Source organism: Meriones unguiculatus, chromosome 8, assembly GCF_030254825.1.
Source record: "Meriones unguiculatus strain TT.TT164.6M chromosome 8, Bangor_MerUng_6.1, whole genome shotgun sequence".
Taxonomy (NCBI): domain Eukaryota; kingdom Metazoa; phylum Chordata; class Mammalia; order Rodentia; family Muridae; genus Meriones; species Meriones unguiculatus.
In genome coordinates this window covers 94,748,986-94,761,788 of record NC_083356.1, presented here as the reverse complement: position 1 = coordinate 94,761,788, position 12,803 = coordinate 94,748,986, and the positions used below count along the sequence as shown (strand labels likewise).

The window sequence follows — 12,803 nt, the reverse complement described above, 5'->3', positions numbered from 1 at the left end:
TTTTAAGCAGGAACTCCTAACACAAATCAACAGTGCCCTTCGAAGTTCCCAAATAGTGTGAAGATGCTTTTAAGATGACTTTCAAGGTAGATGAGCTTTTTGTCCCAAAGCGCATTTCAGCATCATGCATATTAGTACAATGTGTAAAATACATTGCAGTTACCACAAAGTGAACCCAGGTTTGACTTCACACCATTATCTTCTTCTCTTCTCAATAAAATTTCTGAATGCTTTTCTAACACAGAGCTACTGTTTCTGTTTCACTTGGCTTCGATCCTGTCTTTTGCTCCTATTTATTTATTGTCACCCAGGACTCAAGTTTACAGCAGCTTCACACAATGAGTTTTAAGTCTGAGAACTTTATTTCAGAAATTGATTAACCAGGTCAGATTTACTGGGCATCGGTCACCTCCATGACAGGGGAAGGCGCGTGGAAGGGGAGCATCTGTAATAACGGCATACTTACAGAGCACTCACTGTGGCCCAGCTCAGCAATCAGCGTGCTACATGCACCGCCACCTCAACACTCTTGCAGCTGCAATTACTAAGAAGATGCACAGGAACAGCAGACAAAGCCCTCAAAAGAAATCTTGATGTCCGGTCTATCTGCTTTGCTGACAACATAACTGTCCTTTGTCACCCCATTAGAATTTTTCAGCTGTGTTTATGAGATTCCATATGCCGTTGTTTTAAACTCCAGTCTTTCCCCCTAATTGTGTGTTACAGTTGCTCCTAGATTGTCTTTCAGAATTTTCTTTTCTTAAAACCAATTACTCATTATGCTGAAAGGTTTTATTTTAATTGCCAAGGATTTCACCATTAATAGTCAACTCTATGCATCCCGGATTCAGCACACTACATGACATAATAGGACAAAGATCATTTACCCTCCCCCAAGTCATTGTGCCAAAATCTGACACAACAGAAGCCACTTGGCTATAATCACACCTGTATACAGGAGCCAGACTTCTAATATGTCTCATGGTTCATTTGTTGTTTTGTTTTATTTTCCACCCTACCCTTCTACATTATAAAATAATAACATGCAAGCTAAGGACTACAGTAAACATTTTTTTGTTTTTGTTTTTACATGTCCATAATATTTTTCATGCAATATTTACTCAAAGGTATGGGAAAAAATACCTTTACTAATTCCCTCCTTCCCATTTTGAATTCACTCTAAAATATAAACTGTATGCTTGTGTGTTTGCTGAATTGTTCATAGTTTTAAAATGCTAAAGTATTGTATACACACACACACACACACTTCCTGCACACTAGAAATTTTCTTATGGGAGCCATCTGGATGCTCACACCATTAAGACTGGCTAGAGCATCTTTAAAATATTGCTTTTGATCAGCAACAAAATCAAAACATGAGCCCAAATAATAAAGACAGTGAAAATTCCAAAAGCAGCTGCAAATTGACATGGTCACAGCCTCACATCTGTGTAATGCTGACATGCCATCCTCACCCATCAGCTCTCTTTTTGTGTGTATGGATATCCGATAATCAGAGTGGCTGGAATAATTTAATAATTCAGGTGACTAGAAAATTTCTGTTGTACTATCTGTAAACCACTTCAAAATGTTGCTTGAAATTATTGTTTAGCACTTTTTAAATTTTATTTTATTAATTACACTTTATTCACTTTGTATTCCCCCATAAGTCCCTCCCTCCTCCCCTCCCAGTCCCACCCTCCCTCGCCCTTCTTCACGCATGCCCCTCCCCAAGTCCATTGATAAAGGAGGTTCTCCTCTTCTTCCTTCTGATCTTAGTCTATCAGATCACATTAGGAGTGGCTGCATTGTCATCTTCTGTTTAGCACTTTTAAAATGTTCAGAAAACAGAAGTGAAATGGATCTATTAAATAATCACTTAGAAGTGCTTTGGGTTTTTTTTTAATAAAGGTAATTAATTTTAACTATATGAAAATAAGGCCTAAAGTAATAAAAGATTATATCAAACAAGTCTATTAGAGAAATGATCACTAACAAGTAAAAAACTAAAGATTCACAGCTCTGACATTAAAGGCAACATAAGTTAGGTTAAAAAAAAATGATGTAATCACTGTTAAAACAGTAACATCCACTTTCTTGCTAATAACCAAAAATTATAGTAGTCGTAGATTGTCTTATAATTAAGCATACCTACAAAAGTTTTAGTTAATTTTATTCTTAGTGAAAGCGGTAGATGCAGCTTCGTGAAATGTATACACATTAGAATATTAGGTGATGATTGGCTATTCTAACATACTGAAGACGAGGACAATGGCACCCAAAAAAAACTCAGAAACTTGCTAGACAGTCCACTAGTAGTCTTCATCAGGACTTGAACCAAACGCTGTCTCTTAAGCCCAATGATACAATAGGAAACCAAGTGGACTAATATGTCCAGTGACAACAGTCGTATTTCTTCATATATTGCATGCCCTACCCACGGCCAATCAGTATCTCTACACTAGTAGTGAAATCACGTTAAGTACTTATTAGCTCTACAGTAGAAAATTCAATATCAGATTGCCTTCCTGAAGCTAAGTGACTCAAAAGAGAGTCACTGGAGTTTGACAAATTATGCAAGATGAATAGCAAATGATACACACATTAAAAAAATTATTGTCCCCCCCACACACAAAAGTTCCAAAATAGTTTAATTATCTAAATTACTTCAGCATTCTCCTCATTTTGTCATCCTTTGCTCCTAGAGTCAGCACTGGTTGTCTTCAAAATGTTATGGATTATGCCATAACATTTTTCTTTAGTAACTCAGACACTATCTGTCTGATGGATCTCATTTTGTACAGTTGTAATCTATATCATTCCATTCATCTTCCTCTAATCTCTGCAAGTATGATTTCCATGTGATGGCTCCACTCATTCTAAAGTTGTGATTACCTTTCCTTTTATGCAGCTGAATTTCAAGCAAAAGTTGAAAATTGGGAAACATCACTTATATAAAATTCATATTGTTCATTTCAGAGCCAATTAACATTCTATGTTTATTTTTCACTTCCTGTATATTCCTTTGTCTTTTGTAGATTTCAAACATCTTTTCTTGTAATTTGTCTTCCAAGAACTCCTCAAATGTTAAATGCTCTATAATGTCTCCTTTTCCAAGACCTTACTAACACCTAAAGCCCTCCTTCAGATTGAAACACTAAGAAGCAAATGCTTCCAACGTGGTTTTATTATGCTCTCACCATAGTTCTCTCTTTTCATTATGCTTTGCCGGGCTTTTACCTGAAGCAACTTTGTAAGAATGATTGTACCTGAAAACATTATCCTTTATTTAGCTCTAACTGTAATTAATAATGACTTGATCTCATATTAACCTCAAATGTCCATTTTTTCCACCTTTGGTTTTATTAATACTTTGATAGCCTGTGAAATTTTAGATTGCAGGTATATTGCTTCAGAAATCTGAGAAATTAAATTCATTCATATAGGATGTTTACATTGTGTTTTCATACCTGAATTTGATTTAAGTCAGAATCTACAAAGATTCACTATACTTTACTTTTTTCATCTTTTGTTGATTTTGTTACTGAAAGAATCTCTGTATTTGAAATAACAAATCTTTTAATAAAGTTTTAATAACTATCAATTGGAAATTTCTATTTTAATATCAACCCCTTATTTTTGTATATGAATGGAAAATTTCTTGAATTGCTTCAAAAACGTAAATTATAACCTTAGTTTCAGTTAGTTATTGGTTTTCTTTTGACTTGGTCTTTCTTTTTAATTTTTTCATATAGTAGATGTCTCTTAATATATATTTAATTACTTCTAATATGTCTGTTCACCATTGGTATCTGTTAGGTTCAAGACAATCAGGGTCCTAACACTGAGAGGGGCATTGTGTCTCACCTATAACAGAGAAGCTATTTGCAACTCATACACACTGACAAAGGGAAAATCACTGTATTTCAAGCACATTCCAGAACAGGCCCCATGTCCAGGAACAGTAGGCAAAAACAAAAAAACAAAACAAAACAAAAAAAAAAAAAACAGTAGGCAAAAACACCATGTGAGTTTTGTTTGCTTGCTATTTTGTTTTGTGGACTTTTTGTTACTGTTGTCATTTAGATTTTTGGTTTTATTGGTCTTTGGTTGTTTATTTTAATTTTCATTTTCCTGAAGATTTCTATTGCTTTTGGGTTTTTTTTTTTGAACACACAGAGGGAACATAAAGTTGGTTGGGGAGGGAAGTGAGGAGGATCTGAAAGAAGTGGAGAGAGAGGAAAACAATCAAAATACGCTGTATGAAAAAAAATAATTAAAAGATAGATTATAAATAAAAGAATGAAAGAAAAAGTCAATATTGTTGCTCAGGCCCATCACCCTGACATCTGAGAAGCTTTAGCAAGAGGATCAGTGCAAGTCTGAGGACAGCCTAGATAAGGACAAAGACAGCTTAGGTGTGAGCCTCTGTCCTAGTAAAACAAAAGAAAAATCGAAGAATACAAAATGCTGGCCACTCTGTACTTGGACAAGAGTGACCTCCCTTTAAGGTAATCTGGAAGCTGATCATGGAAGTAAAAGGCTACAGGGTCAAAATAAGAGAGGCTTGTTTCTCTATGACTCACCTCTCAATGCTCACTTCATGAGATTTCATTAGTTTTTGTGTAGGGAGGAATGATGGTGAGACACAGAGCCAGAACTTGCCATTTGTACACCTTATGACAGTTCTGTCTGACAGCTCTTTAAAGCAGTGCTTAGTTGAATGAGCATTCAAATTTTCTAAGATAAATACTCAACTATCAAATGCTACATCCAGTAACTGAAAGAAAGTATCCCTAAAATACAAAAATGAAGAAACCCCAAGAATAAACTACGACACTGGTGTGAATCATTGCAGGCACAATGCAACAATCTTGTTCAGAATGAAGACCCACCTGCAATGATCTTAAGATACACGTGGTAAAGTTGTAAGTCTGATGACTTGTTTCTAAAATGTTTTATCCTCAGCCTTTTCCATGGAGCAGTAAAACAGATTAACATTCTCAAAAAATAAAAATGAATGAAAGAACACCAAAGTTCCAAATTATTTAATGAAATAGTTGCAAGTCTCTTACATTTGTGGAGGTTATTTTTCTTTACAAAAGGAATGGAAGTGCTGCATACATGTTATTCTACTTCAATTAGAATCTTATATGGATAATAAGAATGTGTGTATTGTAGGAGCAAAATGGGCCCATTGTGGCCAGCAACAGCAAATGAAGTGTCTCATAACTAGCAATTCAGTGTGTTAATTCAGCTGCACCATCCAATTACCTACAATTCATCTCAACTTAGGCAAAACAAAAAGAGTCTTTTAAAAATCTATGGCAAAATGTCTGTCCTAAGGCTTCAAGTAGGGGAAATAGTATCTACTATTTTAAGTAGATGGAACTACAGAACATAAATAATTAAAAGTGTGGATCACAATTTATCTCTATCATAACAAAGTTTAGACAAGAAATCAATAATCTACACTTGGTAATAAAACATACATTGTTTGTTTTAAAAGGAAAATCTGACCAAGAAATGAAAGAACCATGTGTCAGTTGGAATTGGCGTATTGTCAAATAACAGCATTCCTCTAGAGCCGTGAGCCAGCCAAATGCCAAGTGACCACAGGGCCCAGGCACAGAGTTCTAAAAGTAGAAAAAGGTAATGAGATGTGAATTTAGCATCCCCAGCCTCCTGTTAAATGACCCAGATGCAAGATCTCTCAAGTCTGCTTCATACCTACACATAGACCGGATGATTAAAGAAACAGGAGCTGCTTTTCATTCCCTTGATTTTTAACACTCTGCAGATTGCCAGTCTATAATTCAGTCCGGCTACATGAGGAGTTACAATGCATAGAGGACAGATAGTTTAGAGTGGGGAGAGGCATGAAGAAGGAAAGAATGGAAAAGAAAATCTCTGCGAAGAAAGAAAAGTAGCCCTGAGAAATAATAAACACAGTGTTTGCTTTAAAAAGAAACAAGATGCAAGCTTAAATTCTTTAGAGTAAAACCTGATCTATGGTCAGTGGCACGTTACATTCTCATTTGCAAATGGATTATCCAAGGGTCAAAGAAATAAAATCCAAAACATTCTCTAAAAGTAAGGGAAATTTTCTTATACAGTTTAAGTAATTATGTTACTTGATGTTTAATCACAATAGAATATCTCAAGAAACACTTTAGAAAATCCACCATGGTTTTTACAACCTTTTTAGTAAATATAAGTAAATTCTAATGCAATTTTAAAAAAATGTCAGAAAGGCTTCATGAAAATAAGTTATATCTTAATTATTTCCATTAAATATAAACATTTTATTTATGGGAATTGTTTGACTTGTTTACCTGTAACAATTCAAAATGTAGAAAATTAATGCCTAAAGTTTCAGTCACAGTCCTCATGTGGAAGGCAGAGGAAAAGGTTGTGGCATCATGGTCCTTTGGGTTTGCCCAATGGAGTTCTTGTCCCAGGACATGGACTGACGTTATCTTGGTGACACTGACTGGTAGTTAACCACAGCACAGGAACTTTTCATTTCCATCCTCCAATCAACTCTGCACTCAGTGGTGTGGAAACCTAAAACCAAATCAATTGGTAGCATCCTCCCTGGGTCCACATTGTATTACACAGGCTCACACCCAAAAAGTAAATGGAAGATGCTGTAAGTGTCATGCATCACTGAATTACAGTTACGGCAGCCATGCTGCTCTCCAATAATGTGGGAGCCTGGGGAAGCAGAATATGATCATGGATCAGACGAATAAAACTTTCCAAGAACAATTCACAAAATAAAATTTTCTGTGATCCATTTTCATCTATTAACTAAAGTTGTTAAATTAGTAAAGTACAATGCAAAAAAAAAGTAGCTAAATTTATTCATTGTAAAGAACCATTCTTTAGAATTCAGTTCTTCCCATCTTAGTATTAAAATGTCCACCACTATAAAATGATTTTAACGTAAGAAGACATTTTAAGTCATTTTTAGTGTGCAAAAGAAAAGATCACATGGAGGTGACAGTATTATTTTCATCAATGAAAATGTCAGTTTGAGATAGGTAGAACGGGTGTCATTCTTAGGCCTAAAACATTAGTCAGGCTGTCCTTAGAGGGCTGTTATAAAGATGCAATAGTCTAAAGCCCTTCTTAATACAAACCAGGCATAGAATATTTTTTGCTATTTCATAAATTAACTCAATTTACCACTTTTAATCTCCCCATAGAAGAAAGAAGGTGTTTTGTGTGGTTTTTGTTGTTTTAATTTTCTTTTCTTAAACTAACAGTTCTGTTCTTAATAGTCATATAAATCTCATCCGCTTTATATGAAACTAATTATATAATGAGTCATTAAGAAGGAATTAAATTGGGGCTGGAAAGATGGCTCAGAGGTTAAGAGCACTGGCTATTCTTCCAAAGGTCCTGAGTTCAATTCCCAGCAACCACATGGTGGCTCAGAACTATCTATAATGAAATCTGGTGCCCTCTTCTGGCATGCCCAGGCATAGATGGAGGCAGAGTATTGTATAAATAATAAATAAATAAATCTTTTTTTTTAAAAAAAGAAGGAATTAAATCAGTCATTACACTACAGATCTATAAGAATCTATGTAATCATCTTCTTATGTTCAAAACCCATCTTATTAATAGCAAAAAAAGAGATGTTTGCTTATAAAAATCAAAGCAATTAATATAGGGCAAGAAGCTAAATTGACATTTATAACTATATCTGTGATATCATCTAGATGGTTTTGGTTTTGTAGGATTGAATTTATTTTCTGTTTACCACGTCTACTTGCCTCTTGTATTATGTCCAGAATGTAATGATGAACAATGTTAATCAGACTCTTCTTTGAATGTTCTACATGAGTTTAAATATGATTTAATGACATCGCAATACAATCCAACTGAGGAAATAATCCCAGTTAATTTTCTAGACTATTAAAAGTCCCGATAGAGGGGGTTGGAGAGATGGCTCAGAGGTTCAGAGCACTGGCTGTTCTCCCAAAGGTCCTGAGATCAATTCCCAGCAACCACATGGTGGCTCACAACCATCTATGAGATTTGGTGTCCTCTTATGGTGTGTACACATGCAGGCAGAATACTGTATAAATAATAAATAAAAATAAATCTTTAAAAAAAAGTCCTAATAGGATATACCTTGGACAGCTCCCATCCATGATGCTCAGTAATCCAGAGGAGGACCACCCTTATCAGTAGACTAGAGGAGGGACACAGGGGGAGAGGAGGGAGGGAGGGTAGGGATGGAAGGAGATGGGGAGGGGGGCTAAAGCAGGGATACAAAACAAGGTGAATAAATTGTAATAAATAATAAATGAATAAAAAAGAAAAAGTTGATAAAAAAGCAAAGACAGAGAGAGAGAGAGAGAGAAATAAAAAGGTCTGAGGGCCTAGAGATGGCCCAGCAGTTAAGAACACTTACAGCTCTTGCATAAGACCCAAGTTTGGGTCCCAGCACCCACATCAAGCATCTCACAACCACCTATAAACTACCACTCTAGGGGATCTGACATCTGAACTCTGGCCTTCAAATTGATCCCAGAAGTTTCAGTCACAGAGAACAACATGTTCCTTAGGGTCTGCCTCCCTGACAGTGTCTTGGTGACACTGACTTGCAGTTAACTACAACAGAGAAACCACTCGTTTCCGTTCACACACTTGTGCTCCTACCTACATGCAAACACACACATACACACATCAAAAAAAAAAAATAGTGTCTTTATAAAAGGAAATTTGAGCACTTAAGGTAAACAATTTACCTCAAATAACATGACATAATCAACATGTATGTGGTGGTCACTGCCCTTACTGCTCCATGTTAAGCTATCTTAGGGGAACTAACCACTAATATAGAACTACTTTAAACATTCAGTACTTTGAACCTGAGTTTGGTTGTGTTGTAAAGGATAGCTGATTACAGCAGATTACGTAGTAAGCTGTCTTGGTGGTTTGTCAAGACTATACACATTGATAGTTGAGAAATGTTGGCTCTTAAAGGAAGAGTACTTTTGAAGAGAGGGAACAGGAAGGGAGCTTCCCATAGATGTCCTCTGAAAGACTCTACCCAGCAGGGGATCAAAGCAGATGCAGAGACTCACAGCTAAACTTTGGGCAGAGTGCAGGGAGTTTTATGGAAGAAGCGGGGAGGGCAATAGAAAGACTTGGAGGAAACAGGAGCTCCACAAGGAGACCAGCAAAACCAAAAAATCTGGGCCCCGGGGTCCTGCAGAGACTGATTTATCAACCAAGGACCATGCAAGGACCCTGGTCAGATGTAGCCCATAGGCAGCTCAGTCTGTATGTGGGTTCCCTAATAAGGGGAGCAGGGGCTGTCTCTGACATGAACTCTTTGATCAATTTCTCCTGGCAGGAGACCTTACCAGTCCACAAAGGAAGAGGATCCAGGCAGTCTTGATGAGACTTGACAGGCTAGGGTCAGATAATAAGAGAAGAGGACTTCCACTTTCAGTGGACTAGGGGCAGGAGATGAGGAAGGAGAAGGGGGGAAGACTGGAAGGAGACAAGGGAGAGGGCTACAATCAGGATATAAAGTTAATAAATTGTAAAAAAATAAAATAAAATAAATCATTTAGTCAAAAAGAAAAAATAAAAAGAAAGAGCACTTCTACTTCTTTACAATTTAATTGTTTAAGGCCCATCAAAAAAACTATTAGTGAAAATGGGTTGCTTTAAGAAGGCCACCAAAGACATTATCTAATCAATTCAGTACCTATATTTAGTAGTCTCCTGTATCATGGCGTTCTTTCTAATAACAAAAGTGAAAAGACAATTTAGAAGCAAAACCCAGTTGAAATTCTTTGGTCAGTAGCCACACGGTTGGTCCCTCACAGTTAGTGATCCTTCCAGATCCCGTTAGATTTAAGATATCTACATTTTTCCCACTGAGAGACAAACAACCCCATAAAGGTTGAAAGTCACAGTCAACATTGTGCTACCATCACAGTTGTAATTTAGAGCATTACACCTACCAAGGCAAACCCATCAAAGGACAGGGTTCTAGGGTCTGTCTATATTTGTAAACACAATGATCACCTATCAGAAACAATGTTGTCACTTACTTTACATGTTGAGCCTTAATCGTAATTGTGCTTTGCTCTCAATTTATTGTATTCTTTTAGTGCTATCAGCATTTGCCCTATTTAAAAAAAAATAAAAAATAAAAACATCTATTTCTTACATTTACTCTTACCTTCTTCCTACAATGCCCACACTTTCATAAGCTCACAGTACCAAGTAAGTCATGTCACATTAGAACACTGAATAGAAATGCTCTCGCTGCAGCCATCACTTGTAAAAGCCAGCCTTGCAAGATGAAATGCATTTTGTCCTGATAAAGCTGCTTAACTTGAAATGAATTCACATTAAGTTTAACAGTTTAAATGTGTAAATCGATGAGAAATTAGAAGATTTCTCAACCAGTGTCAGAATTTCCATTTTCATTATCCTTGTTATTTTTTTTAAATACAAAAGTAGGTAAAAGATAGTATCAAGTAATTTACAAGTAATATTTTAAAACACAATTGCTTAAACATGCTGCTGTACAAATCCATAGTAAATTGTTTGAAGTGGTGACTAGCATGACATCCAAAGAGGACTGTGACAGCTGATCATTCCAGTCAGTCTGGCAAATCTTCATATGCTTGTATCATCATACCTCTCATAGACATCCTGAAGCCATAATGGATCTATAAACTATTTATGGTAAGTGAGACCATTCAGATTAATTTACAGCCTTCCCCAAATATTTTTAAGCCGATGCGTTTGCTATTTACATTAAAAAGAAAATTCACCTTTAAAAAGATGAATATATTCACTCAAAATGATGCAATGTCCTATTTTACTGTCAGATAGGATGGTTGAATTGATACAAATCAGAGCCTCGAACTTCTGCATAGTAAAGTATCTGCCAAGTTACAGAGTTGCAGAAAGGTAAAAAGCGTGCATTGGGACAATGAGAAAGCTCTGCCCCCACCTCCGCCCTCCTGGTCCTCACCTCTCCCTTATGGACGACTAGCCCAAACAGAGGCAGAGTGGTAGAAGTAGGTTGATTCCTAGTATGAAGGTTCATTAGCATAGCTTAGAATCTTAGCCTGGCCTGAACTTTAATCCATTAACCAACAGGTTTCCATGAACTACTTGCTTTCCCACACTTCCGGAGACCGCATACCTGACAGCACCAGGTCACTGTAGACTTTCTGTCTCGGAACTAATTTACACTGGCAACACCCTGCAATCCCTTAGGAACGGATTTCTTTTCTTTTCCTGTAAGCCTGGCCTCACACAAAGTGCCCCTTAAGGAAGCAGCTTCCACCCTGCAATAGGGCAGCCAACAAAGAAAATGATTTAAAGAATTTGTTTAATCGTGCAAGAACATCTAGCAAAATTCTCAATGGAGTTTAAGGTAATAGGGAGCATTAAAAAAAAATCTGAAAAATCCTGGTTTGTAGGAAACAATACGGGGGGGGCATGTTTCTTAAACCTTCAAAACCTGCCTTAGGCTATGGACATTCTCCAATTCACCTATCTCTGAAGTCAAAGGAAGGGGTTTTCAGTATTAGGAACCTAATTCTGCAGCAGAGGAAGGCTTAACAGAGGTCAGGTAAGAAACGATTGTAATGCAGGTGCAAGAGTCAGTCAGGAAAGGGAAAGGATGTGTGTGACAACGACAGAAAGACGCCTGGAGGTGAGAAGTCCAGAGCGAAGGCTGGCAGTGTGACCTTACTTTTCAATATTCTCAGACCAGCAGGTTTCTTTAACACTAGAGGGCATGAACACAAACACATAAAGAGGTGTGTGTGTGTGTGAGAGAGAGAGAGAGAGAGAGGGAGAGAGAGATTTTGAGCAACAGATTTTGCCAAACGCTGGGGACCCCCCCAAAAAAAAATGTCATGGGGATGGTCAGGTACCCTTAATCCTGCAAATAAATCTCTAGGCTGTTCTGGTAAGAGAGGCTGGCGTATCTCCGGGGGACAGTGTTCTCCTAAAGGCACAGTGTGAAAAGGTGAGGCAGAGCTCCTCTCCATTGGCAATGCCTTTACCTCAGCAGAGTGTCCACCTTTTGTCCACCTTTTGACATTTGCCTTGCCGTAATCCCAAAGATTCTGTTTGCCCATCCACTGACTCTTCTCCCGTAGCTATCAGGAAAACTGAGAATGAAGACTGTCCACCTGGAAATTCAACTAAGCACAATCCAAGGCACGAGGCAGGTGAAGGGTTCCCACTCTCACACAGCAGGAGCCTCAGAGAGCTGGGTTCAGGTAGCGCGGAGCCCTGAGGCCCCGAGGGGGAAGGGTGGAGGGACACCCTCAGTTCTGGCCCTGAGCTTTTCATTCAGCTCCATGGCAGCCCAGAGGCAGGAAGGCTGCTTCACTCCCGCCTTCCCACCGGCGCAAAGTAAGGAGGTCTGTGCATCTAGGGGTTCCCAGCCCAGGAGCACTTAGGTATCAGGAAAGTGGGGAGACAAGCAATAAGAAGCAGAAACAGAAAACGGGGAGAGTACAAGAGAGACAAACGAAAGAAACAGTACGTCTGCGACACGGTGACAAGCTCAAGAAAGAACGGAGCAAACAGAATGAAAGAGAAACAGACACAAGAGTGGTGCATAGGCGCTGGGACCAAAAGCCAGAAAGAAAATCAGACCTACAAAACTGAGTCAGAGACGGACATAGACCAGGAGAAGATGCGGCTTGAGGGGGCCGGGGCATTGACAGAAAGAGCGAGCTGTCGAGGACAAGAACCCGAGCGTGCCCGGTGTCACGAGTAGTAGCACCAGCAGC

General features: G+C 37.9%; 1 protein-coding gene across 3 annotated transcripts in view; it reads right to left on the bottom strand.

Annotated features, from left to right (window-relative positions):
• Positions 1 to 12,803, bottom strand: part of Galnt13 (polypeptide N-acetylgalactosaminyltransferase 13) — a 590,130-nt gene that overhangs the window by 576,799 nt on the left and 528 nt on the right. The window lies entirely within an intron of this gene.